Genomic DNA, 12,252 nt, shown 5'->3' with positions numbered 1-12,252 from the left:
ATAGTAATAACATTATATAAGATAATCATATTGCAAAGATAATATATATATATATAAGATAATAACGACAAAAATAAATTGCAATACTTTTTCAAAACTTGATAATTTTACCTTTCTGACATTTTGTATACAAATTCATTAAATAATTTTGCTTGTAAATGTCTATTTGCATCACGTTTATTACGGAAAACACATTATTTGATCAATTTACATTGTGCCCCTAAAGTTCTTTGTGCGCTCCTTACTTTTTCAACACAGAAGCACATGTGCTCCTTGGGAAAAAAGCTAGCGTCAAGCCCTGTTGTCACTGAAGCCCATGCTTTGTCGATCCATCCAAGGACTTGCTGGAATAGTTGTATGGCACATCCTCCCGGTTGCCGTGAAGCTGTGCTCTCCATCCACCATCCACTCCTCCCACAGGCGCCGCAAGACTGCCTTAAAGCTCCGGTTCACTGAGATGTCAAGTGGCTGGAGTACTTTGGTTAAGCCTCCAGGGATGATGGCAGGTATGGAGTTGCAAGCTTTTATTTTATCTTTGAACTGTGGCGTTATGTGCGCTCGCATACTGTCCATCACAAGCAAGGCTTTGTGTGTTTTAAAGAAGCCATCAGGACGCTTAGTGTAGCACTTTGTAAGCCAAAAGTTAATCGTTTCTTGATCCATCCACCCCTTTCTCATTCACAGCCACGACAACTGTGGGGGGGAATTTGTCTTTTGGCATGGTTTTCCGTTTGAAAATGACCATCGGTGGCAATTTCGATCCATCTTCACAACATGCCAGCACCACTGTGAAGTGTGATTTCTCATGACCAGTTGCCACTTTCTTTGTTTTCTTCATTGCAGTAAGAGTAACCTCTGCTTTTCGCCAGTCCCTCACAAGTTTCTCACTCACTCCAAACTTTCTTTCGCGCTCGATTACCGTTTTCGGTTGCATATTTTACTACCTGCAGATTGTAATCTGCAGAATAGGATTTTCTTTTTGGGGGCATTTTGTTTGTGTTCAGTCTTTCTCAGTTGTCTTTAAATTAAAGTTTCAGTTAATTTTTTCAGTGGTACAGGAGCAGCATATAGTTGTCACAAGCCTAGAGCGCCCTATCGCGGCTGTAGACAGTAATGTTTACTCCTTGGTTCATGTCAGTCAGTATGAATTAACATTTAAAAACATGTTAAATTATATATATTTTGATATATAAGTCGCACCTGACTATAAGTCGCAGGACCAGCCAAACTATGAAAAAAAGTGAGACTTATAGTCCGGAAAATACGGTATATCTTTTGTAGCGGTTTGACACATGAAACAAATATTTTTCTTTTACTCAGTCAAACCCCACAAAGAAACCATTAAAACCCATAAAACAGGTCCCTTAACACCAAAATTAAATTGTTTTTACATGGTTTCTGTAGAACAAAAGAATTATACCATACTATACAAAAATTCAAATACAACAGTAATCAGTTTCAAGAAAGTATATGTTTTTTTCACCAAAGAAAAGAAATGTTCCGTTCCGTTCAGTCAGTTCAATCCAGTTCAAACAAAAAACTCCACTCCGGGATTTCCAAATAACATATCACAGTTCAATTCAGTTCAATCAACACAGTTCGCTAAACAAAAGAAAACTCCACCCCAGGTTTTCCCGCAAACAAGGAAGTAAAGAAAATCCACTGTTCGCTCTGACTCAGTTCAGTTTCAAAACAATAAATCAACCTGGCCCGAAGGTTCCAAATAAGGATTAATGAAACAAAAAGTAACCCCCGTCTTTGCCAACTCCACCATGGGTGAATGCAGTAACGCTCTGGTGTTGTTTCGGGCGTGGAGGCTCCGTAGGATCCCTTGATATCCGTGGCGGAATCTCTGAGGTGAGGGTGGTGGCTGGATGGATGATATTCCATGGAGAAGCGCACCTTTTTCGCGGACTTTGAGCGGTGTAAAATGCCGTGGTAGGCCGAATACGCAGAGGACTTCTGGCTCATTTCTGACTCTCGTCATACTGCCAGGAGTGGCATAATGTAGGGGCCGGTCTACCTGGGCTCAGCTGATTGAGCCATCACACTGGCAATAGCACCAGTGGGTGTGTCTGGAGGTACCTCAGTGTCTGGAGCTGAGCAAGCCATCAGCTGACTGTCTCATAAAAAAAAATATTTATAAAATATACAGGAGCGCCACACTTTATACATTGGAAAGCGGAGGCAACAGTGAACAACATAGATGAAAAACCTGGCCATTTTTGTTGTTTGATTCCTCTGATTCCGATTTTGTAAAAATAACGTGATCGGCGCCGATACTCGGATCGTGACATCCCTAATCCAAAGTAATGCCATATAATAGACGTTGCGTTTTTTTCGCCACCAACTCAGCCTGTTCATGGTCGTGCTCATGCTCTTCTTCTGCGTCTGTGTTGGTCACAGCTGCACACCGGATAGTCACCTGACCATATGTGCTGCACACACCAGGATAGCTTGTTGGTGTAATGTCAACAAACTCCACACACTACAGCAGAGGCAGTCACGTTCACAGGCACACACGTTAACATTTATTTACATTAAATCGCAAATTGCAGCCTTTTATGCGATTATGTAATCGCACAGCCTGACATCGCGATTGCGATTGCGATTAGATTAAAAGTACAGCACTAGTGTGGTGCTCTTCAAATTAAGCAGACGCAGGTGCGCCAGAAACTTAGTTTCCCACAACTCATAATTCCTCTCATCTCCGTCGAAACAAACGGTTCCATCGGCTTCAAAGCTCCTTCCTGAGCCCATAACCTGTTGGGGCTGCCATCATAAAAATCATTAGATTAGGCTACAGTTGTGTATATAGTTGTGCTACAGTTGTGTAGTGAACAAATAGTGTATTTATAAAAGCATTCAGTTTTAAGTTGTCATAATTTCACATGTCAAATTTCACATCTCACAGGAGACAGGAGGAGATTAGGCTACAGCTGTGTATGTAGTTGTGCTACAGTTGTGTAGTGAATAAATATTGTATATATAAAAACATTCAGTTTGAAGTAGTCATAATTTAACATTTCAAATTACGGGGTTTTGGTTATGTGGGCTCTATGCAGCACTTTGAATTGAATAAGTTCTTGTGCTAGACTGTATGCTAAGGACAGCTTTATTCCACAACTCATCTGTGAAGTCCAGAATTGTCCAAAGTGAAATCTGACCTCAGATCTGATAATGTGGAAAAGACACCATCCTTATGAAGATCCCTAAAGTGCTTAATGCCTCAACTATGCCAAATCATAAAAGTGGTGTTGATTAGTGATGGGGGAAACAGATGATTTTTAGTTACAGGTGTGTGGGTGGATGATGACACAAATTTAAAATGGCGCCTGAACTGTAACCAAATCTTAAGGCAGGAAAGCACCACAGGATTACTTGTAAAATTAGAGGGATTCAATGGTAGGGAGGAGGAGAGTAAGGCCGTTAGAGAAGATGAAGAGAGTGACTGAGCCTCTAATCTACACATACATCAGGGCTCAACAATAACGATTGCCCGATTGCCCCATTGCCCAGGGCAAGTCAAACTCAAGGTCGGGCATGTAAACTAACAACTCACTTGCCCCATTGGGCAAGTTGCTAAAAATAGTAAAAGTTAATAACTAATTGATAAAATAAATGTATTTTAAAACGTGCTCCTTCGGCTCTGATACAGGGGTCTCTCTGCCTGAAGTCACAGGCACACGCTGTGTAACAATGTCCTGCCCACAGCCCCCATTGATTGGTTACATGGCACAAGTGAAGCACAGAGCAGCAAAGAGAAGAGGAGAGAGCTCTGTCTTACCTCTTCATTAACTAAAGTCATATTATTTTGTGCGATGGACGCTTCATATAATAACATAACAATATACTATTTATGGTATTATGTCATCGTGTCATTTCTGTCTCTACATGGTCACGCGTTAACAATTCTCCTCTGCTCTCTGTATCGTGCATGGCGGAGTTCCGCCCCACACACACACACACACACACACACACACACACACACACACACACACACACACACACACACAGGTGAGCACACTACAGCGGCTTGGGCCGCATTTTCCTGACAAAACCTGACCCGAGCCCGGTGCAGTTTGTCACCTGACAAAGTTATTGTTATGGACAGTGTATAAATAACCATCAACAGACTGCTGTTACACACAGACAAACACGCTGCTCGCACAGCAGCGCAGCATGGCACTCTTGTTGCTGAGCTTGTGTTGTGTTCAGGCGTTGTCACGTAAATAACAACTTCCAGCACTTAAATAGGTCATAGCACAAAACAGCAGCATGTCAAGTGACTTTTTACTTTTATTATGTTCAATAAAATTGTNAGAGAGCGCTAAGTAGTGTTGAAGTAGAGTAGAGCAGGGCAGAGAGATGGAAGCAAAATATATTAAACCCGGTGTTAATACAGCAGAACTGGAGAGAGGGGTGAAAAATAAATAGAGGTGGGCATGGCTCAAGTAGGGCGCAAAATTATAGACGGAGAACGATTGACAAAAATTGCCGCTGACCCCCAGGTTTCAGGTTTCAGGCTTCAGGCTCAGCAAATTTTTTTCACTTTAAGCCCTGACACTGTCATTTTTGTGTAGGAATTAAGCTACAATACATGACATATGTTGTTTTTAATGAATAAATACAGTGTGAATAAAGATTAGCTACATATCATAGAAATAACTGCAGTCTTTGTTATTTGATAGCCACTTAAATTAAACAATTTTTATAGGGCAAGTAAAAACTGACTTCGGGCAAGTAGATCTCTGACCAACTTGCCCGACCAGGCAAGTGAAAAAAAAACCTTAGCGTTGAACCCTTCATACATACATAATAACCCCGGAGACTGAAGCCAATATATAAATTTGTGAATATGTACTGACCAGTAGTAAAGCAGAAAATTGGGTAATGCAAGACCCCCATTAAATTTAAGCTTTTGCAGAAGTGAATATCTCACCCTGGGAGTCTTACCGCTCCACAAAAAGGTGGTAACAATTTGGTCAAGCGATTTGAAAAATGTTTTTGGAAGAAACAAAGGAATTGGAACAAAAAAAGAAACTTAGGCAATACAGTAATTTTCACTGCGTTAATTCTACCTATCAGCGACAATGGTAAGGAGTTCCACCTCTGTAAGTCCGCCTTCACCTGATTTACCAGTGGGGAAAAATTAGCGATGTAAAGAGAGGATAGAGTGCGGGTCACATTAATTCCTAAATATCTAAACCCCAACAGGGAATATCAGATTGTTTGAGTAATAAAGTAATAGTTCACTCTAAGAAGATTGACTTTATAGCCAGAGAAGGAGCCATAATTCTTTAACAGAGATAATATTGACGTAATGCTGGTTAGTGGATCTGATACATATAGAAACAGGTCGTTTGCGTAAAGTGACAATTTGAGTTCAACATCGGACCGAGAGACTGTGCGATAAAGAGGAAGAGATTTAAAGCAATCGACAGTAGTTCAATGGCTAGGGCAAAAAGTAAAGGGGAAAGAGGACACCCCTGTCTAGTGCCATGTGATAACATAAAATAACTGGAGTGAGTGTCATTAGTGTGGATGCTAGCCTGGGGGAGGTGTTAAGAAGTCTAAGCCAAGACATAAATCTGTTTCCAAATCCAAATTTATGAAGTGTAGCAAAAAGATAATTCCATTCGACACGATCGAATGCTTTTTCGGCATCGATTGAGATGACAACTTCAGGGAGTGGAGAAGAGTTTTTGGAGAAAATCACATTCGAAAGTGTACGAACATTTTGAAAGAACTGGTGTCCTTTGATAAATCCATTTTGTTCTTCTGATATGATGGTAGGAAGAATCTTTTCAAGACGAGGTGCTAACGCTTTGGCCAAAATTTTGACATCTACATTCAATAAGGACAAAGGTCTGTAAGAAGTGCATGATTCAGGGTCCTTGCCCTTCTTTAAAAGAAGGGTTATGGACACCTGGGTTAAAGTTGGAGGCAATGAACCATGTTCAAGGGACTCATTATTAGGGATGTAACGATACCAGAAACTCACGATATGATATATATCACGATATTTATACAAGGGGAAAAAAGAGAAAATTTATTGTTAAAAATAGCTATTTTATTAAAAAATATTGCATGTACACTGTACAGCATGTTATTTTTTAACTTGGAAGCGTATCATAAAGTATCATAAACAAATCAACACAGTTGAACATGTGCTTTCAACAAATAGAAATAATGTAAACTCAAAAACACACAATCCCTCACTCACAGATACACAAAGAGACACAGAGAGAGACCGAGAGAGAGAGAGAGGTGGGTAGAGATGTGTGTAAAAGAAAACCAAAATAAATAAAGCCCTACCATTTCCCTGGAAGTCATAGAAAAACTCAGAAACACACATTCACTCAGTTTCTTCACGCCAGGTTGACAATCTTGACATCAAGGAGACCCTAACACTTTCTCAGAACAGGAGATGAGGAGAGGAAAGCTCTGGTCCCGCGCTTTCATGCGATATGCGTGGCATTTCTGTGCGAGCCTGCATTCGTGAGTAATCCATCCAAGAGTAATGTGTGTGCAAAGCTGTATGAAAGCTTTGTTATACATCATTTTAATGTAACTTTCTCATTTTTTTTCGCTGTGAAAACATTGGACTCCCGACAAGTGCTTGTCGGAAAGCTACGGTTTCGCTGATTCACGTGATATGCATGGCTTCTCGCTATGACGAACGGTCGTGGAGAAAATCCACAGAGAAAAACAATCAATCTCCTTACTTTGTTCGCCATTCTAGCATTTCTGTTCACTTGTCTCGTTTCCTCTGGTCACGCATGGGCAGAGTCGGAGGCTGAGAGGCTGAGCTGCAGGAGTCTGCTTTCACCTGTGTGTGCAGTTGCATGCAAAGGATTATGGGGAATGTAGTTGCACAGTCATATTACCGGCTCTGTAGGAGAACGCAGCTATATAACTACCGTGGCATTCCCACGACGGTATCGAGAATTAATTTTATCGCGACACCGCGAAATTCGATATATCGTTACATGCCTACTCATTATACATTGAGAGGAGAAGAGTGGCTAGTTTGTCTATGAATTTTTTTAAAAACGCGGCAATTTCTTGCAAACTAAAAGGAGGATCAAGCCCATTAGCTACATCTGGATCAACAGTAGGAACATTGAGATTTTCAAAGAAGGAGGTCATCTCTGCTGCGTCAGGTGGAGATTCTGATTCATAGAGAGAGGAGTAATAAGATTTAAAAATTGTATTGATTGTACTTGTACTGTGGTGAGCGAGTCAGTAGAATCTCTAATACTAGGAATCAATCTGGATGTCGCTTGTCTTTTTAATTGATGAGCCAATAATCTACTTGATTTATCACCATATTCATTCGAAAAACTGGTAGAGTCCTTTTTATTTAGAGCAATGAAATCATCTATTGAGGAAGATATTAAGACATTAAATGCATCGTCAGATAGCAACAATGGATTAAACCTCCAGGGCGAAGAAAAACGGGGCCGTTCAAAAAATGTTATGTTTGGAGTTAGAGGGGCGTGATCTGAAATAACAATTGGGTGGTATTTAGAAGAAGTTACTTTGGGGAGAAGAGCGCTGTCAACAAAAAAATAATCAATGCATGAATATGATTGATGTACTTGCGAAAAAAAAGAAAATTCCTTAGCTTGAGGACTGGAGAACCTTCAAGGATCGACAAGCCTATTCTTAACCATAAAATCAGAAATTGATTTCGACACAGAGGATTGAGTCAAAGTACAAGGATTTGAGCGGTCTAAAGAGGGATCAATAACACAATTCAAATCACCACCCAGTATGATAAGATGAGTATTTAAGAAAGGGAGGTTACCAAATATCTGTAAATCTGTAAAATTAGGGTCATCAAAATTTGGCGCGTATACAGCAACAATACAGGGTTGCAGTATAAAGTGCCTTCAACAATTATAAATCTACCATTTTTATCGGTAATTGTCTTTGAGACGGAGAAATTAACCTTTTGTTGATCAAAATTGCCACCCCTCCGGACTTGGAATCAAAATTTGAATGAAAAATATCATATATCTGAGTCTGAATTGATCTCTATCATGCAAATGGGTTTCCTGAAGGAAAGCTATGTCGGTGTCTGAACGTTTCAAATGTGAGAATATCTTTGATCACTTAATTGGGTTATTCATACCTTTAATATTCCAGCTTACGAATCTAATGTTCGATCCAGTATCAGGGTTGTGCGGATTAATATTGCTCATATACAGTGTTGTTTGAGAGAAAATATAACTGTCTCACCCACCACAACAGGTGATATGGGAAAAGGGAAGAAAAGGGAAAACAAAACAAAACAAAACAAAACACAACACAAACACATATATACAGAGACATAACCCAAGAACCAACAACCCATACCCACACATCAGATGTTCCCATCCCCAAACGATAAGAACAACCGTGCGGGCTTCAAAGGGAGCCATTCTCAAAAAGAGATGCTTTCGACTATGTAGCTAAGTTTAACAAATGAGCGCCCGCAGAGAATTAAACTTAAGAGTATAAAATATGAGGCACATAAAACCAACAATCTGAGCTGTTCTGACAACTGTTATCCTGTTAAAGGGATAGTGCACCCAAAAATGAAAATTCAGCCATTATCTACTCACCTATATGCCGACGGAGGCTCTGGTGAAGTCCTCACAACTTACGGAGATCCGAGGGGGGAGTGGGTAGCAGCAGAACTGCACACCTAATGATTGACGGTGACCCAGATTAAAACGTCCAAGAACACATAATTGAAACCACAAAATATCTCCATACTGCTCGTCCGTAGTGATCCAAGTGTCCTGAAGCCCCGACATAAAAAGTTGTTGGAAAAACGTAATTTGAACTCTGAACTTTTTAGCCTCATTGTAGCCTGCAGCTCTAACTGCCTCTCTGTGGACTGTGCTCACGTGTGCGCACTTGCGCGTGAGACCAGCGAAAGCACGTGAACACACATGAAGGCGGTGCCCATGTCTCACGGTCTCGCGCAAACACACACACGTCAGCGCAGTGTACAGAAAGGCAGTTAGAGCTATAGACTACAATGAGGCTAAAAACAGAGTTCAAATGACGTTTTTCCAAACAACTTTTTATGTTGAATTATGTTCACCTGTCCAGTACCTGGGAAGTGGGAACATTAAAGCGCTTTGTGTTAACCTGGACACATCAAGGCATATTAAATTTACAGGAAAGAAAATAAAATAAAGCCGGACACATTAAAGTGTCTGACATTACTAAAATGTTTTATGTAAACCAGGACAATGCTTTCTGATTCTGAACAGCGAGTAGCAACTTTATATGTAAACTTGGGCCCATTTCACTTATTTCTTAACAAAATAAGAAGAAAATAAAAATTAAATGAAATCTTGGGCACATTTCAGACAGTATGCAACCAATTATGTACACCAGTACCTGGGAACATTAAAGCGCTTTATGTTAACCTTGACACATCAAGGCATAATCTTCTTGAGGAACACTAACTGATCAGCATGCTCAGACGTAAGAGCACTCCTCTGAGCAGAGATTATGTCACCAGCAGTAGAAAAGATTCTTTCTGATGGCACACTAGTCCCTTGGACACACAGGTACCTCTGGGCCAGCTTGGCAAAGTGTGGGTACTTGCATGCCTCAGATTTCCACCAAACCAACAGTTCATCAGACAGTGGTAGAGGTGGAGAATCTTGATATTGCTGGACCTCCTTTGCAGCCTTGGAGTTAGGTGACAATGGGGTCGGGGAAGATCTGCCGTGCTTGAATGTTTGTCCAAGGAGGTTAGCAAGTGCAGATCTCCTTTTTTTGGTGTGTGTGTGGTGGTTTGTCCTCATCACTGATGACATCAGCAGGAACACTCCCCTCAGTGCTTCCTCCCTCCTCGTCACCATCAGACTGCATTACCACGTCTGCATCCTCCTGTAAGACAATAAGCATTTGGCACACCATTATTATTTTTGTTATTAATAAAGACATGTTTATCACAACATCAAATCTTCAGCCGCTGCTATTCATTTTAAAATTTCACACATCTTTTTTGCACATGGTTGGATGTACGGATGACATTTTTCTACCAGTAGTGTTACGGTTTAAAGGTACAAATACAACTAGAATTCAAATGACCTAACTACTGTTCAGTGTTTACAAGTTGTAATTACCATCAGGGCAGCAGCCTTGGACACCACCGTGGCATACGTCTCCTGCACTTCTGAGGGCACCAAGAAGAGCATCGACTTAAACCTGGGGTCTAAGGCGGGTGTAACATAGAAGAAGTTTTTCTCCTCTGCAGACATGTAGCGCTTTGATAGGTCTTCATGGATGACACGCTTTATGTCTTTGATAAGAGGGGCATCCTCAATGGTGCTGACTGTGTCACTCAGAAGTTGGGCATGAAGTGGAGCGATGATGGAAACAGTTGGGCTTTTCTCCTCGCACATGCTCTTTGTTGCCACCAGCATTGGCTTGAAGGCTTTCACAACCTCTTCTGCATTCCTGATGTCTCCATCAGTCAGGGTAGAGATGTCAGTGGTATTCTTTCTGACCTTTTAAAGAAAGGAAGAACAGAACAGAATGGAAGGTTAATTAAAACTAATTTAAAATATATTTTGTGAACAAATTAATATATCATTAGCATTATTATATATCATAAATATATATCATGTTAACAAATTTATATAAGTAACACCAATTTTTAGGCTGTATCATTCACAAATGTTCAATAGAAACACATCACACACTACAGATTTTCCATACAATTCAATAACAAGATAGAATAAACACCTTACCTCTGGAGATAAGAGGGCAGCAGTAACAGCAGGCTGTTGCTCAAGAAACCGGCTAACATCTTCTGGTTCCTCTTCAGGGCCTCAGCTGCTGGGCTGCTTCTGTGGAAGAACGTACAAATTCTCCTAATCCTCCCCAGCAGTCGAGCAACATTTGGCAGTTTCAGGACATGCTGTACTGCGAGATTCAACACATGAGCGAAACAGTGAACGTGTTGATATCCAGTAATCTCAGCAGCTACTGACATATCCGCTGCGTTGTCAGTAACCACTGCTGGCTCTTTCTCAGTAAGCTTCCATTCCTTTGTTGCCTTCTTTAGCACATCTGCCATGTGAGCGCCAGTATGACTCTCATACATCACCTGAGTTTGAAGAATGTAGGATTGTGCATCCCAGTTCTCATTTATGAAGTGAGCAGTGATAGTTACAAAGGACTCCTTGGCCCTTGAAGTCTAGCCATCGCAGGTCAGTGCAGCTCGTTTAGCAGACTGAAGTGCATCCTCCACTTTTGCTCTCGTCTCTGCATACAATGCGGGAATGGCTTTTTCTGTGAATTGCTGACGGCTCGGTACCTCGTATCTCGGTTCCAGTGTAGCTAGCATTCAGCGAAAACCATCATTTTCCACCACACTGTAAGGGCGAAGGTCCTTGCAAATAAATTCGGCGATGGACTTGGAGATACTCTGTGCCCTCGGCGACCCAAAGGGAAACTTTGCTTTTAAAGCAGTAGTGATTGTCAGCTGACTGGTTTTCCCTTTTTATCGCCCGAGAGTAGCTCACTGTGATAGCGAACGAGGTGGCTTTGCAAATTCGTAGTGTTGCTGTTAAATTTTACCTTCGCAAAACAGTTCTTGCAGATTGCATATTCTTTATCCAGTGTTCTCCCGTCATCTGTCTCGTAAAAGCCAAAGTGGGTCCAGACTTTAGAGTGGAAACTTGCGGGTGGGTCTTTGATTTGTTTTTTGCTGTTTGTGTTTTCCGCCATTCTTGCATCTCTTCTCTTCTTCTTCTTCTGTTGTTGCATCTAACTGCTCGACTCGTCTTCTTCACTGGCCGCTGCTTATGCCCAACTTTACGGTCTTTACCCTCATTTACGGGATTAGCGCCCCCACAAACAGGGCAGGAGACATTAAATACTGACGGTGACAGCGGGGGAAATCCATTGAGTGTGTGTTGTAATGAAATATCGATATTTGCCTTTAGTGTATTGATTATTTATTGCGAGAGAGAGCACAATAATATATTGCAAAAATAATTTTTGTCCCACCCCTACTCTGTACCAATCAGCTGTGCACTCAATATAACTGTTCTCACTGTTAGATCTGTGACACCTCAGTGTCTAATGATTGCTTGTATTAACTTTTTGGAGCTTCTTCATGAGATCACCTTTTCTCATATATATATATATATATATATATATATATATATATATATATATATACACACACACACATATATATATATACATACATATATATGTATACATATA

General features: G+C 40.8%; 1 protein-coding gene across 1 annotated transcript in view; it reads left to right on the top strand.

The window, feature by feature from the left end:
- Nucleotides 1-12,252, top strand: part of ddx10 (DEAD (Asp-Glu-Ala-Asp) box polypeptide 10) — a 28,159-nt gene that overhangs the window by 11,536 nt on the left and 4,371 nt on the right. The gene's annotated exons all lie outside the window — the stretch shown is intronic.

The sequence above is a fragment of the Epinephelus moara genome, chromosome 10, assembly GCF_006386435.1.
Source record: "Epinephelus moara isolate mb chromosome 10, YSFRI_EMoa_1.0, whole genome shotgun sequence".
NCBI classification, from domain to species: Eukaryota; Metazoa; Chordata; class Actinopteri; order Perciformes; family Serranidae; genus Epinephelus; species Epinephelus moara.
The sequence above is the reverse complement of the archived record's forward strand: the minus strand, read 5'-3'. Positions and strand labels throughout refer to the sequence as shown.